Raw genomic sequence first — 16,531 nt, forward strand, 5'->3', positions numbered from 1 at the left:
GACATGACCAGACTGCCAAAAAGCGGGAGAAGCCCCAGCTCCGATTCCCGCCCGCGCCGGGGGCCGAGGACACGCGAAATCCCCTCGGGGAGCTCAGGCTCCCGCTTCCCAGGGAGCCAGCAAGCAGCCCCTTGCTGCAGGGCAGAGCTCGGCAAGGGGGGCACAATGGCTTGATTTATATATATATCTATATTTATTTATTTATTTAATTAATTTTCTTTTTTGCTTGTTTGTTTTCTTTTTTTTTCTTTTCTTTTTTTTTTTTTTTCCCCAGCCAGGAAAACCCTCTCCACCCACTCCCCATGCATCGCCGTGGGGCTGGGGGGGGGCAGTCCCTGGGGTTTTGCTTCCTCATTTTTCAGGCTCTATCTCTATGGGTAAGCAGGGAAAGCTTCTGGCACGGTTCCTGCCCCAGTTCCCGTGCCTCAGTTTCCCCATCCGGTGCGGAGTGGAGATTTCCCCATCGGGACGGGGGTTACTTCAGGTTGTGCTTTGAGGCCAGTGAATAGCAGCTGCAAGGGGTTATTATTAATATTAATTAATAGCCAGGCTCGGTCGGGGCTCAGGTGGCAGGGAGGGATGAAGCAGCCCTGAGTCACAGGGCAGAGCAGGGGTGGCCCTGCCCTGAGCCCTGACACATTCCCTGCACCCCAGAGAGGCACAGCCGGGGCTGGGTGATGCCGGGCATGAGCCCTCCTCATCCTCACACTCCTGCTGCCTGTGGGATGGGCCCTGTGGAGCAGGAGGGCAGCGGAGCATCCCCGGCTCTGCACGGGGCAGCGCTGAGCACCGGGCTGGGGTGATCGCCTCTCCTCGGGCCCGCCGTGCCCCGTGGCCGCAGCTGCCTCTGTCAGCCGTGATTGAAAGCCAAGCCGGGCTGGCAGGCCTTCTCTGTGATCTTGTTAATTAAGAAATACATTTAATTAGCAGCACCCCAGCTGTGACTCAGCTAATCATCATGATCGAAACAAGAGCTGGACTCCGGTGCTGGAGCATGGAGCCACCAAGCCCTCTCCCCTGCCCTGGTGAGTCCCTGGTTCTGCCCTGGGACCCCATCACCCACCAGGCACACCCCAGTGCCCTCCTGGGGCTTTTGGGAGGAGTTTCCCCCTCAAATGGAGGCAGGTTGGGTCTGTGACCGTCCCCATGCAGCACCTCACACACGCTGGTGTTGTCCCCACCCAGGGCAATTACCCATTGCCACACAGCAAATAATCATATTAATAACACATTTACCAGGCTATAAATAGCCTTGATAATAACACCCTGGGTTTTCCAGGAACGGATTGTCAAAAATGTGGGGAAAGCCATTCCCTGTTGCCTGGGCTGCAGATGGAGAAACTGAGGCAGGGTTGGTTTCGGGCACGACTCTCACCCACTGCAGCAGCGTCTGCCAGGCAGCTGTGGAATTTGCTCCCGAATAAACTGTCATGGAAATGAGCCCTTATGTATATTTATAGGAACCATCCTGCCAGCTGGAATCTAATAGGGGAGAAAATAAACTGGGAAACTGCCTGGAACAGGAGGGCGGTGCCTCACACATCAGCCCCGTGCCCTGCTGGCACTGCCAGGGGGGAATGTCTGTCTGTCCCTGTCCCCAGGGTGTCTGTCCCTGGTCCTGGGAATCCTGCCCTGCATCCTGGGGTGCCCAGATGTGGTCCTGGATGCTGAGCCCTACACACTGGCATGCTCAGCCCTAGCTCCGGGTGCCCAGTCCTGCACCCTGGGATGCCCAGCCCTGCACCCTGGGATTCCCAGTCCTGCACCCTGGGATGCCCAGCCCTGCACTCTGGGATGTGCAGGCCTGGTCCTGCATGCCCAGATCCTCATGTGCCCAGATCCTGGGGTATTTGGGAAGCAGCCACCGAGTGCTCTGCAGCTGCTGTAGGCTGTAATGGGCTTTGGGGTGTGGGAAATGGGGAGTGTTGTTGGCACTGGGGGTAAGAGGGTCACAGGAGAATAAAGCTAGAGAGCGTTTGGGGGCTGGCACAAGGGGTCCCTCCCTGCTCAGCAAGGCCTGGGTGGGTGAGCCCAGAGCTCAGGGTGGGTGCTCTTTCCCTGCCAGTGATGCACATGTGTGTGTGTGTATGTGTGTGTGTGTCTGTGTCTGTGTACATGCGCACACAGGGGGTGTGTGTGTGTGTGTGTCTCTGTGTGTGTCTGTGTGTCTGTGTGTGTCTGTATGTGTACATGTGCACACAGGTGTGTGTGTGTGTGTGTACATGTGCACATGGATGTGTGGCAGTGCCACATGGGTGCTGCAGAGCACCCACCCACAGGAACAGGGGTGGCAGTGGGGCTGGCAGCAGCACCCACTGCAGGGACGGAGCACCCAGGGGTCCCTGGCCCAAATTTCCCAGGGGTCCCTGGTCCAGCTTTCCTGGCTTTCCCTGGCCCTTCTTTCCCGAGGCTCCCTAGCTTGGCTTTCCCAGGGCTCCCTGGCCCTTCTTTCCTGGGGCTCCCTAACCTGACTATCCTGGGGCTCCCTAACCTGACTATCCTGGGGCTCCCTGGCCCTTCATTCCCGGGGCTCCCTGGCCCTTCATTCCCGGGGCTCCCTGGCCCTTCATTCCCGGGGGTCCCTGGCCCTTCATTCCCGGGGCTCCCTGGTTCTTCATTCCCGGGGCTCCCTGGCCCTTCATTCCCGGGGCTCCCTGGCCCTTCATTCCCGGGGCTCCCTGGTTCTTCATTCCCGGGGCTCCCTGGCCCTTCATTCCCGGGGCTCCCTGGCCCTTCATTCCCGCAGCCCCCGGCGCAGCGCTGGGAGGGGGAGCGGGCGGCAGCGGCGGAGCGAGGCCGATTAGGGATGCAGACAGCGCTGCTCTCTAATGTCTTCCTGTCTCGAGCAGACAGCACAGCCTGCTCAGCTCCTGTGCGTGCTGCAGCCGCCCTCGGCTCCTCGCTGCGTGCCCCAGCCCAGCCTGCAGCCCCCGCTGCTCGGGTGTCCCTCGGGTCCCAGCAGGCCATGAAGGGATGCGACGGCGCCAAGCCCGGGCGTGACCCCGCAGCCATCCCGGAGCGGGGATCCTCCCTGGAAAGGGTTTTTGGAGCGGGAATGCTGGCAGGGTTTCGTGCTGCGGCACCTCTCCCTCTCTGCCTCCCTCCTGCTGCTCCCGAGCCCTCGCCGCCGTGATTCCCTGCAGCGGGCTAAAAATATCCCCGGGAGCTGCCGCCGCACACCGGCACCTGGAGCTGTGATAAATAACCCGGGGGAAGCTCGCACCGGCCCTTCCCGGCTGCTGCGGGAGGAGGTCGGAGCCCCCGTCTGTCCTCGCCGTGCCGCTGGAGGGTGGATGGACACATGGAGGCACTCAGGGAAACGGGGACGGAGCAGCCTCTGCCCCTTGGCCGCACAGGGAAACTGAGGCACAGGTGGGGCTCTGCTGGGGGGGCGAGGGGAGGTGATGGACCCGTTTGCCTGCGATGCCGGGGCGGGAGAGGGGATCAGCAGGGCTGGGGGGATACACAAAGCCTGGCACTCGTGTCACTCTGAGTCACATCCCTCTGCATCAGACTCGTCCCTTTGCAGCAGCTCCATCCCCTACAGCACAACCAGCTGCCCGCACCCGACCCATCCCTCTGTGCTGCATCTGTCCCCTCGCAGCAGCTGCATCGTTCTGCTTTGGATCCTTTGCTTTGCACCAGACCCACCCTGCTGCCATGGGTCCATCCTACCCCTGTGGATCCACCCTGCTGCCGTGGGTCCATCCTACCCCTGTGGATCCACCCTGCTGCCGTGGGTCCATCCTACCCCTGTGGATCCACCCTGCTGCCGTGGGTCCATCCTACCCCTGTGGATCCACCCTGCTGCCGTGGGTCCATCCTACCCCTGTGGATCCACCCTGCTGCCATGGATCCATCCTACCCCTGTGGATCCACCCTGCTGCCATGGATCCATCCTACCCCTGTGGATCCACCCTGCTGCCATGGGTCCATCCTACCCCTGTGGATCCACCCTGCTGCTGAGGGTCCAGCCCCAGACCCAAACTGCCTCACCCTCCCCACACCACCCCCCTCAGGGTGCAGGACGAGCTCTGGGGACCATCTCGGGGATTTGCCTCCTTCTCCCCCACTTCTTCATCCCGTGGGACCCCATCCCTGCCTCTCATCCGTGGACCGACCTGGGCAGTTCTCATGCCCGCAGTTCCACATCATCACTGCCTCTCTCCAAAGCCACGGAGAACGGGCTGCAGGAGGGGGGTCCCATTCAGGAGGAGGGTCCCAGTTCAGTCCCATCACCCTGCTGGGGCCAAGCATCCCAGGGGAGCCCCTTCCTGCCGTCCCTCCCTCCCTCCTCGCTCCCATTCCTGCCACGTCCCAGCCCACCGCGGCGGAGCTGCCAAAGCACAGGGCAAACGGGGACAAGCCGGGAGGGAGAGAGAGGGAGAGAGAGAGAGAGAGAGAGAGAGTGATTTTTGTGAGCCTTAATTTTCCTCCATCGAAATCCACCAGCCGGAGAGAGCAGCGGGAGGGGGAGGATGGGGAAACCCATCAGGTTTCACGGGCGACGCTGCCGCCCCCCGCTCGCTCCGCTCGGTGTTTATTCCCCCTCCCTGGACCACATTTCATGTCGGCCCCGCAGCGAGGCTGAGTAATAAATATCAGCTGCTGGGAAGCGGTGAATCACCGCCCGCTCGCTGCCGGCGCTGCTGCTGCTGCTGCTGCTGCTGACACACGGCGGCACTCGGAGCTTCTGTCCCCAGCGCTGGCCCCCGCCAGCCCCCGGGCAGCGGAGCCCCCGCGCTCCCAGCCCCGAGCCGCCACCGGGCACTTTCGGCACAAACACGTTTGGCCACATTCTCCTGGCTCCCGTCTCGATCAGTGCCAGGAATCAGCTCCAAATCCATGGCTTTTGGGAAGGCACCGCTGCGGGGGTAACGTTTTGCCAGCTGAAAGGAGGGTGGGGAGCTCTGGGGATGCTCCTGCCCCCCTGGATGCTGGGGGTGATCCTGTGCCAGGTCGTTCACCCCATCCCCAGTGTGTCCAGCTGGTTCCAGTGCGTTCATCCAAGCCTGGAGCAGAAATCTCATTTTCCAGTGCCCCACCCAAACACCCCTGACACCCACCAGCTCCAGGTGCTGCCACCTCCCTGCTGCCTGCACCCATCCTGCAGCCTTTGGTCCCAGCCAGACAGTCCCCTGGGTCCCCAAAATGTCCCTGGGCCCTTCAGAATCCATTCTGCTGCTCGTGGAGGGAGCAGGGAGATGCTCTGGGGGGTGCATGGGGGTGCCCAAGGCTCACCATGCACGTGAGCCTATAAATAATAAATATAATGTAATAACTATAAATATAATATAAATATGGGGTGCAGGGGGACCCCAAGCCAGCTCTAGTTTCCCTCCCTGCCAGGTCAGCCTGTCCTCAGCTGAAGAGCCAAAGTGGCACATCTGTAAAGTACAACCTCCAGAGGATGTCCTGGGTTCACAGAGCACCTCCTGCCACCCCCCCAGCACTGACCCCCTCCAAAACAGCTCCCCAGGGACCCCAAACACACCCCAGGCCCCAATCACAGCCTGAAGCCCACTGCTGCGATGGGGCCAGCACATCTGGGGGGGCACATCTGGCGCCGTGCATCCCCCCCAGCTCGATGTCACACCGGCGAGTGACACAAGTGCCACCTCGGAAGCCGCGTGGTCCAGGGGAATCGGAATTCAAAGTCCCCCGGAGCGCCTGATCCCCTCCACAAGTTACAGAAGGTCCTTGGACCTCGTGAGCAGCTGGTGTGAAGCTGTAATTACCTTAATTAGCTCTGGGATTGCATTCCCTCCCCGTGCTAATTTCGTTTCTACAGTAACCAGCCCAAGAGGTGTGCGTGCGCTCCGAGCGAGACGGAGCCAGGAGCCTCGGCAGCCACAGCAGCACCCCGAAACCAGCCCGAAACCGGGGGCACCCCCAATCCCACCCCAGGCCCAGGGCTCCTCCTGCAGAGCTTCACAAGAGTCCTCCTCGTTTCCCAACATCTCAAGGGAGTCGTTTGTTGCTGGGAGCATCCACCCGGCTCTGGGGGGAGAGGGACCCGAGGCTGCTGGTCCCCAAATGCACGGGAGGCTTTAGGAACAGCAAAGCCTGGGCTCGCTCCTTGCTGCTGGTATTTGCTGTAACCCAATATGCCCCTGATGTAAGAGCCATTTGGGAGGAAACTATAAAAGCTTCAGGAAATGGGTATTAATTCACCTCGTGGCAATAAAAGGGAAGGAGGGCTCCCGGGCAGCGCGGCCACCTCGGGGGAGTGAAGGCGAGTGCGGCTGGGATCGCAGCCCTGGGCAAGAGCCAGGCAATCTTGGAGCCATCCCCCCCTTAACTGGGAATTAACCCCCCCTGAGCGCTCTCGGATGGAAAGGGGGCGGCTGCAAGGTGGGAGCACTGAGGTCTCACCCGGCTGAATCATCGGCGGCCCCTGGAGCCGAGCGTTTGTTTGGAGCTGGAGCGTGACTCGGGGAGATTTTCTCACCCTGGAAATTTGGAGCAGGTCCAGCTCTTCCCTTGCAAGCACCGAGCCCTCCTCTGGCTGCATCCCTCGCTGATGCCAACCAGCCTTGGCACAGAGAGGGCAAAGCCCCAGCACGGGCTGAGTCTGAGGCTGCTGCTGACCCCCAGGCTGAGCAGGGGGCAGTGGGGATGGGGGAGCCCCACGCTCCCACCCTGCAAATCCTGGTGATTCCCAGTCCCTGCACCGCGGCCATTGCTGCAGTGAGCACCACCCTGACATCAAAATATCCCTGGGCCCTTCAGAATCCATTCTGCTGCTGCTGGAGGGAGCAGGGAGATGCTCTGGGGGGTGCATTTGGGATGCCCCGGGCTCACCATGCACGTGGGGCTATAAATAATAACTATAACATAATATAATATAATATCTATAACATAATATAAATATATAAATATATTGTATTATACGAATATATTATAATATATAAATATATCATTATATTATATCATTATAATATAATAACTACAAATATAATTAAATATATATATAGATATAAATACAATAAATATAAAATTATACCGTTATATTATATATTATTAATATTTACATATATTCTTATATTATATAAATATAATATAATAACTAGAAATAATGCTGGGAAGCAGGTTGTGATGCTCCCGTGGCTCTGTGGAAGATCCGACAGCCCAAAAACCCAGCGGGGCCGGAGCCTGGAGGGTGTGGAGCAGAGCCCACGCCCCTACCCCGGTGCTGCCATCCCGGGGCAGCGTTTCCCGGGACAGAAATGCTGTTTCTCTCTCCCCGGCGGGCAGCGGCAGCAGCAGGACGAGCAGCAGAGGCGAATTTCGCTGAGTGGTTGTTTTTTAAAAATAACTTTGCCTTTGTCAGCAGGTCAGGGTTGCTCCAGATTGAATAATCGCAGCCGCCCAGCCCTCCCCTGCTCCCGGGCCGGGATGTGCCGGGTGGATGCTGGAGCTCAGCCCCTTGGAGAGCATCGCTGTCCCCGGGGCTTGAACGTCTCAAAGGGACACTCTGAGCTGCATCCCCCACCCTGATCCCCCCAAAATCTGCTGATGGGGATGCCCTGAGCTCACACCCCTGAGCAGGGCTGGGATAACAGGGGGAGCTGCACGGGGATGGAGCCATCGGGCGTTTGCCAGAACGGCTGAGTCACCACGCAGTAATTACTCCTTAAATGTGAGCACGTTCAGTGCAGGGATGAAAGATGCTCACATGAGCCAGGCAGGGAGCTCAGCCGCTCTCCCCCACCCCGGGGAAGGGAAGGAACAGATCAGAGCTGGCTGCCTTTTGTCGGGAGCAGGGATGTTTGCAGGGGACAATGAAGCACCCATAGACCCTGCTCTGGGGCGTTGCCCTCTCTGTGCCAAGGCTGGTTGGCATCAGGAAGGGATGCAGCCAGAGGAGGGCTCGGCGTTTGCGAGGGAAGAGCTCGACCTGCCCAGCTTTGGATGGACAGGAGGGAGCCTGGGGGCAATGGGAGAAACCTGGGGAAGGAAAGTGAAACCCTAAAAAGCAAACCCTGATGGCAGACTGGTGCCTCTGGGTGAAGCAGCAATGCCAGAAATACCCAGCACCCACGGGGGTGCCTGCATGCCACAGTTTGAGGGTTGGGCTGGCTCCCAGGGATGCAAATTTTGGAAAGAGATGAAACAATTCAGCAGCACCAGCCTTGCAGGGAAGCTGCAGCACTAGGAGGGAGAATAAAGCACGTGGGAAGGATGCTGGGCTACCTTGGGCTGCACCACGCCCAGAGGATGCTGAGAAAAATGAGGAGGAGAGGATTGAAACCCCCCCAGACACTGTCCCAGGCAGGATGGGGACAAGGTGACAGGCCACTTGCAGGGACCAAACAGCCTCTGGGCACTCAGAGAGGTCCTGTTCCATCCCATTCTCTCCTTGGGGCTGCTTGGGGGCCAATCCTGGTGTTGCACAGACAAATCCTGCTCTGGGGAGGGACTGGGTGCCCTGCAGGGTCTGTGGGTGCTCTGCAGGGTCTGTGGGTGACGTTTAGGGATGTGGTTGCAGTGCAGGGTCTGTGGGTGCCCTGCAGGGTCTGTGGGTGCCCTGAGGGTCTCTGGGTGCCGTGCAGGGTCTGTGGGTGCAGTGCAGGGTCTGTGGGTGCCCTGAGGGTCTGTGGGCTCTGTGCAGGGTCTGTGGGCTCTGTGCAGGGTCTGTGGGTGCCCTGCAGGATCTCTGGGTGCAGTGCAGGGTCTGTGGGCTCTGTGCAGGGTCTGTGGGTGCCCTGAGGGTCTCTGGGTGCAGTGCAGGGTCTGTGGGTGCTGTGCAGGGTCTGTGGGTGCCTCACTGTCCCCTACAAACCCCAGCAGGGCCCGGTGGGTGGGGAGACACCTGCTCTGCTGGGGCTCCATCAGCAGGACACAGGAGGCTGGGAAACAGGAGGAACACGGCTGAGGAGGGGCTCAGGCTGCCAGGAGCTGCCGTTCCTGCTCCTCTGGGCCGTTTTCCCCCTCAGCAGGCGGTGGCACGTCCAGCATCCTCTCGCAGCCGCCCTCGGGCGCCCTTTGCCGGGCCGGCGGGGACACGAGGCTCTGCCCGTCGCGACGCTGCCACCGGAGCGAGTGCCAGCAGCGAGGCCAGGCCTTGCAGAGAAACCCTCAGCCTCGTTCAGGTCTGATTTACACCCCGGAGCCGCTGCCGCGCTCGGGGGAGCCGGCGCTGATTGATGGCAGCGTGACAGGAGCCAGCGCCATCTGCACCTCCCCCGGCTCTGGGGACACCCCCGGCCCCGCCTGCCCGCGGGGACATCGCCCCACCGGGCCCTCCCCGCCCCCGGGCTGCAGGGAGGATGCTGGGCAGCACCCTGAGGCACCCCTGGCTGCCTCCATCCGCTGGGATTGGAGTGGGATGGAGCATCCCGATCCTATCCCCGCCGTGATCTGGGTACCAGCCCTGATCCAGCACTGGGGTCCTTCCACATCTGTTGGGGAAGATGAAACAGGAAAGCCTTATCAATATGATGGTCTGGCAAAAGATTTTGAGAATATGGAAACTATAAGCGAGATTGAAATGAAAGCAAGCTTTGAGATCCCTCAGTTACTGAACAACTGGAAAACAATGGTGTGGCAGCTGAAGGTGATCCCCTTTTGATGGAACAACACCCTCTGCTTGCAGACAGGCCCAAGGGTCAGAGCAGACCCTACAGCTTGGCAGAAGGGGCCAAAGAGGAGTTTTTAGGGTTTAAAATGTAGCACAGTATGGTAATGTAATGATTCTTATAGGCTGTATGGAAATGCTATAGGATTTGTATCTTGGACTAGATTGGTCAGTGAGAATCAGAATATTCAAGACAGAAGAAGATTTATTGTATTGTAACAGGAACCTCGCTCTCTTACCCTTTTACTCTCCTACCCTCTCATCCTCTCTCCCCCTCTCTTCTCTCAGTCCTGCTCCAGCTGTGCCTGGCAGCTCCCAGCAGGGCTCTGCACCCAGGCCCTTTGCAATAACCCACAAGTTCCCAGCCCTGGCTGCAGAGATCTCTTGTGTCCGTCTGTCCCGACTGTGCTACCCCCGACTCCCCTACACACATCCCCATGGTTCCTCTGCAGTCACGCCCTCCCTCGCTACAAAACGCCTCCCTGATCCCTTCCCGTTCAAATCAAACCCTTTGGTGTGTTTGGGTTCGGGGTCGGTGTTGGGGCTGGGGGCACTTTGGCCTCGCACCCCCCTCCTCAAACCCCCAGGCCATTTCAGAGGTGAGAAAGGAAATCGAAGCTTCGGATTTCTTCCTTTTCTTTTTTTTTTCCCTAATAAAGGGAGCAATTTGGGATTGTGCTGCTGGCGGCGCCGGCGCTCTCCGGGCTGATGGGGGAGAACGGGGAGGGGGGGGATATAAAAGGTTTCATGCGGTGAGCCGGGCACTCAGGGAAGAGGCTGAAAGGGGGTGGTGAGTGCTTTGTATTTCATGCTTGAAGGCACCGAGGCTTTTACCAGCCTTCCCGCGATGATTTAAGAGCAGCTCTGCAGTTCAGGAGGGGATCAGAGCTGGGTTTGGCAGCTCTGGGGGACCCCCCAGGTGTGCCCAGGCTCAGAAATGCTCCAAATTATGGGCAGGGACAGAGCAGGGCTGTTCAGGGGGCAGCTCCAGAGTCACTGGGGCATCTCCAGGACACATCCTGGCTGGGATGGGCTTTATGGAAGCACTGACAAATCCTGGGATGGGCTTTATGGAAGCACTGACAAATCCTGGGATGGGCTTTATGGGAGCACTGACAAATCCTGGGATGGGCTTTATGGAAGCACTGACAAATCCCAGTCCCTGCTGTCCCTCTGTCCCCCACCTGCTCAGCACCTTGTCTGCAGCCAGAGGGGTCTCATCCATCCCTGCCCATGGAGCTCATCCCTTCTCAGGCTGTTAATCCTGTAGAGGATGGTGGGCATGGGCTCTGTGGGTTCCTCTGTCACCCCCAGACCAACCTGAGACCTCAAAGGGAGCCCCCCAAAAGCAGATTATTGCCTGCCCAGGCTGTGCAGAGGAGCAGGGAGTGTTTGCAGCCAGCTGCTCCCTGGCATGGGGATCTGGGGACAATCAGCCGTGGCCCCAGGCCTGTTTGCTCTGGGTACAAGGGGTGCAGCCCAGGTTTTGGGGAGTGCAGGGGCTCAGTGCCATGGCTCAGCCGTTTGGGGTTTGCTGTTCTCATTGCCCCAGCAGTGTGGGCTCCATCAGGTGGGTCCATGCCCTGGGACAGGGTCAGCCCAGGGCAGGGACATCTCTTGTTCCCCACACTCCATCTCAGGTCTCACAGTCTTGTCCTGTCCCATCTCCCCAGCTGACCTGAATCCCCCTTTTTCCACCCACTCAGGTCTGTGTAACCCCTGAGCACACACAGCTGATTTTCTCCTCTATGGACTTTGGGTTTTTTCTCCTTTTTCTCTTTTTGTTTTTCCTCTTAAATTCTGCCTTAAGCCAGGCCTGTGGATGCTCCTCTCCTGTGCCAAGGCTCTTGTGCCTCATCCTGGGCAAGATGTGGATGGGAAAAGCACAAAGGATGCTGCAGGGTCGGGTCAGTGCCTGGTGTGAGCAGCAGTGCAAGCTCCTGCCCCAGTGCTGTGCAGGGCTGGGTGATGTCAGGGGATGAGGGATGAGGCTGCAGGTCCACCTGCAGCTCTGGGGGAGCTGGGAAGGAGAAGTGAAGGTGTGAGGGGTGGTGCTGCAGGGCTGGAGGTCTGGGAATGGAGGGGAAGGGTCTGAGCCCAGACCTGAGGGTGAGAGTGGCCAAGGCTGGGGCTGCAGCAGGGATACAGGGGGAGCATTGGCCTGAGCAGGGGAGCATCAAGGGAGCACCTTGGCTTGGGATGCACCAGGATTGGGAGTGGGAACAGCTCAGCGCCGTGGGGAAAAGCTCCTTGGGGCACTGCTGGCCCCTGGCAGCCTGGAACGTGGGGCTTCAGTGCCCCCAGCATTGGGGCAGGGCCAGAGCCATGCCCTGGGGTGACTCTGAGTGCAAGGAGCCCTGTTTGCCAAGGGTTCTGTTGAGGAAATCCCAAGGGAATGAAATGCCAGGCTGCTCAGCAAGCTGGAGATGTCCCCTGCAGCCCAGCCCCCGAGTGGCTCTGCAGGGTGGGGACACAGGGACCCTCTGTGGGTGGGCATGGAGCCTGCTCAGGGCACAGGCAGGGCTGATAACCCCTGGCTGCCCTTCCCTGAGCACCGGGAGCTGCAGATAAAAGCTCTGCAGGCAGAGCAGGGCTCAGCTCCAAGCCTGGCTTGGGCTGATACCAGCCCCAAAGGGCAACCTCTCCCTTGGGCTCGGCTCAGCCCCAGGGACCTGCACCTCCCTGTCTTCACCCAAAATTGCCCCTGATTAGCAGCTGGTATCACTCTGATGGACCCAGGAGATTCCCCAGCCCTGCCTGCCTTGCTCCTGCTCAGCTTTTGCCTCATTTTGGGGAGGAAAAAAAAATCTTGTTTATTATAAAACTGCAGCAATGGCCAGATCTGCTTGCAAACCCCTGCTAAAGCCTCCAGCATGGCAGGCTGGGAGGAGCTGGAGTGGGGGAGCAGCTGCTTTGGGGATTATTAATGAGCAGCAAGTGATGGGAAAGGCGAGGATCAATTGAAACAAAGGAGTTCAATGGTAAAAAGAAACGTTTGCAGAGTAATGGGAGTCCATTTCTCCAGCCGACTGTCGGAAACGCATCCTGTTAAACATCCATCAATTATCCCAGCTTGCAAATGCATTAGAGTAATGAGGAATTATCCATCAAATACACTTAAAGGCAGTGCCCCCCTCTGCCAGCAGCCCTGCAAAGAGGCACTTGAGTAAGGAAAAATAGCCTGAAGGTGGGTGGAAACTCAGGGGGGGCAGCGAGGAGGCTCCGGGGCTGCATCCTCTGGAGTCTGATCCAGTCCAGAAGATGCTTCCCCAGCTCCAGGGGCAGCTCCTGGGCTTGCTGCCTCCTTCAGCAGCTGTGTTTTCCTCAGAGAGCTGTGGTGACACCACGGGCAGCCCAGGGACCTGCTCTGTGCCTCAGTTTCCCCATCCTGCTTGCCTGCAGCCACCCACGGGTGCTGCTCGTGTCCCTGTCCCCTCTCTTCCCAGGAACAGAAGCTGTGCTGAGCGTGGTGTGTGATCTGGTAGCTCAGTTCCCAGAAATTCGTGGGTGCATGCACACCCCCTGCACCCCAGCTGGCCCTGGCTCTGCAGAAGGAGGGTGTGGGGAGGCAGAGAACCTCAGAGCCCCTCGGGGCGCCAATCCCTGGATGCACCAAGCAGAAAACAGCCGGGTCTGGAGGCAGGACCCTGCTCTGCCACCAGGGGAAGGGAGATGGTCAAAGTCACACCAGCAGAGTGTGAGGGGCTGCAGATCCAGTCTGTGTGTGCTGGGATGAGGGTTTGGGAAGTGCCTGGAGCACTGCAGGATCAGAGCAAACAGGAACGTGAGGGATGTGACCCAACAGAGCAGGGTCTGGGTTTACTGGTGCTGGGTTACTCCAAGGGTTTGATCCTTTTGGGGATGGATTCGGGACTGATCCAGGAGTTTTCCAGCCTCTTTGCACCTTTGGCAACCCCTGCTCCGAGGTTTGGGTGCTGTGAGCTGAGGGCACACGTCCTCCTCCCCAGGGACAGGGCTGCCTTTATCAGGGCGTTCCCCCAGCAGCAGGATTTGGATTTGGGCAGTCAGGGCTGCCGTGTGTGGATCCTCTGATGTCTGGGGCTGTGGCTGTGGGCAGGTGTTGGGACAGCACTGAGGAGCAGCAGTAGCAGCTTCTCCTGTCTGCACACCTGCCTGGTTCTCCTGCAGGCACCACTGGGAGCTGGGAGTGATCAGGAGGCTCAAAAGTCCCCAAGAGGGGACAAAAGGACACCCAGCACATCACAGCCAGCATTCCTGAAAGGAATGGGGTGAAAAACAACTCCTGGGCTTGTCCTTCCCAGGGCTGACATTTCCACCTCCCAGACCCCTCTGGCAGCCCTGTCCAGGCCCAGAAACACCAGCCTGGAGTGGGAGCAGAGCATCCCCTGGTCTGCAGCTCCATGGTGAGATGAGCCTTCCTGGGAGGGCTGTGTCTGATAACAGCAGCTGCCATTAGGTGTCACAAGAGCCTCAGGTCTTTGCTCTTCCTGGGAGGATGAGCAGCGGGGTGGGACAGGAGGGGTGAGGTGCTGAAGTGGCCCTTGGGGTGGCACCTTGGGGACAGAGATGCCCCAGGCAGGGGAGATGGGCTCTGGCTGCTGGGAGGGCCCCACACGTCCCTTGTGATACCACCGCCTTCCCTGGAGGTCACCGTCCATCTGCCCCCAGCTGGTCCCTTCTGTCACCTCCTGGGCGTCCTGCCCTAGTGCTGGGGACAGGCAGGAGGTGGCACCAGGTTCCTTCTGTCTCACACTTGTCCCTTCAATAACCTGCTGTGTTTTACTGCAGGGAAGCAAAGGCAGCAGCCGGTGCTGGTGCCTCGTTCAGCATCACAGCTCCCACTGCAGCCTCCAGTATCCTCCCAGTATCCTCCCAGTGCCCAGGAGAAGCCCAGAGCTGCCCTGCAAAGAGGCACTTGAGTAAGGAAAAATAGCCTGAAGGTGGGTGGAAACTCAGGGGGGGCAGCGAGGAGGCTCCGGGGCTGCATCCTCTGGAGTCTGATCCAGTCCAGAAGATGCTTCCCCAGCTCCAGGGGCAGCTCCTGGGCTTGCTGCCTCCTTCAGCAGCTGTGTTTTCCTCAGAGAGCTGTGGTGACACCACGGGCAGCCCAGGGACCTGCTCTGTGCCTCAGTTTCCCCATCCTGCTTGCCTGCAGCCACCCACGGGTGCTGCTCGTGTCCCTGTCCCCTCTCTTCCCAGGAACAGAAGCTGTGCTGAGCGTGGTGTGTGATCTGGTAGCTCAATTCCCAGAAATTCGTGGGTCCATGCACACCCCCTGCACCCCAGCTGGCCCTGGCTCTGCAGAAGGAGGGTGTGGGGAGGCAGAGAACCTCAGAGCCCCTCGGGGCACCAATCCCTGGATGCACCAAGCAGAAAGCAGCCGGGTCTGGAGGCAGGACCCTGCTCTGCCACCAGGGGAAGGGGAAGGGACTCTTGTAGCCCCCACGGTGCTGCTCCCAGTGCTGTCTATGGCCACCCATGGGTGCTGCTCGTGAGACTTTTTTGAAAACACAGAAAGTTCCTCCCCTTTAGGATGGATGTATCCAGCTGTGAGGGCACAGCTGGGCAGGCTCCGGGTGTTCACCCACAGAGGGATGGATGCTCTGGGATTTGTCCCCTCCTGCGATTTCCACTCTTGGCCCCATGCCACCTCCCAGTGCCCCCCAGCAGGGGCAGGTGCCATGCTCAGATAATCTTCCAGGAATTTACAATTCCTCCCCAAAGTGCCGTTTGCCTCTTTAATTTTGCAACGTGACCAGAAACAATGCAGCGTCCGAGGCTCAGCTCCTCCTCGATAAGGAGCCAGGCGGGAAAAGCCATTCTCTCCTCTGCGGCGAGCTGATAAAGTCTGAAACACCGGCTGCCCTGGGGGAAGGACCGGAGCAGGAGCCGCCTCCGGGAGAATCTCCCGCTCCCCTCCCGGTGCCCGAGCGGGGCTGGGCCGGCGTCCCGGCCCCGGGTGACCTCCCAGCATCGCGTCAGCTCTTCCCTCTCGGAGAGGCTGAGTTCATGTCTGGCCTTTCCCGGAGCTGGGGATCGCTCCTGGCCTGCCCTGTCCCTGCCCGTGTGCCGGGCTGGCCGCAGCATCGGGGCTCACCCCGGGTGGGCACTGCCCGTGCCCCTGTGGGGAGTCCCGGGGTGTCCCGAGGTGTCCTGGAGTGTCTCGGGGTGTCCCGGGATGTCTCGGGGTGTGCCGGGGTGTACCAGGGTGTAACGGGATGTACCGCGGTGTACCGGGGTGTCCTGGGGTGTACGGGAGTGTCCCGGGGTGTCCCCGGGTGTCCCGGGTTGTACGGGCGTGTACCGGGGTGTACCGTGGTGTCCTGGGGTGTCCCGGGGTGTCCCGGATTGTCCCGGGTTGTACGAGGGTGTCCCGGGCTGTCTCGGGGTGTCCTGGGGAGCCCCGCGGTGTCCCGGGGAGTCCCGGGCACGGCGCCCCAAAGCCCGAGGTGCCGGTTCCGGAGGCACGGAGCGGGGCTGGCGGCTCGGGGATGCTTTCCCGGTGACTCACAGCATTCCTGGCAGGTCAGCGGCGGCCGCAGGACACCCCGGCAGCTCCGGCCGCCCCTGGCCTCTGCCTGAACTCCGCTGGCAAAGCAAATTTCCCCCCGTGCCAGACGCCGGGGTTCCTCCGTTCCACGGCTGCGGGGAGGGGGAGGCAGAGGGGTCCCCCCGGGTGTCCCCATGAGGGGATGGGGATGGGGACAGAGCTCACGGACAGGGGACAGAGCCCACGGGAGTGTTTGACCTCTCCGTGGCCTGGGCGCTTCCTCCTCCACCAGTTCTGCAGAACCCCGAGGAGGAACGGGCTCCCCACAAACAGCCCCGACTCTGAGCACTCCCGAGCACTGCCCAGCTCTGTGACTCAGTTTCCCTTTGTTGGGGTGAGGAGAAGCAGTGCTGACCCCTCTGATGCACAGAGACCAGAGGGTTCCCATTGCTCCTCCCCAGCAGCTCTTTTTGGGAACA

The sequence above is a fragment of the Molothrus ater genome, chromosome 25 (genome assembly GCF_012460135.2).
Source record: "Molothrus ater isolate BHLD 08-10-18 breed brown headed cowbird chromosome 25, BPBGC_Mater_1.1, whole genome shotgun sequence".
Lineage (NCBI taxonomy): Eukaryota > Metazoa > Chordata > Aves > Passeriformes > Icteridae > Molothrus > Molothrus ater.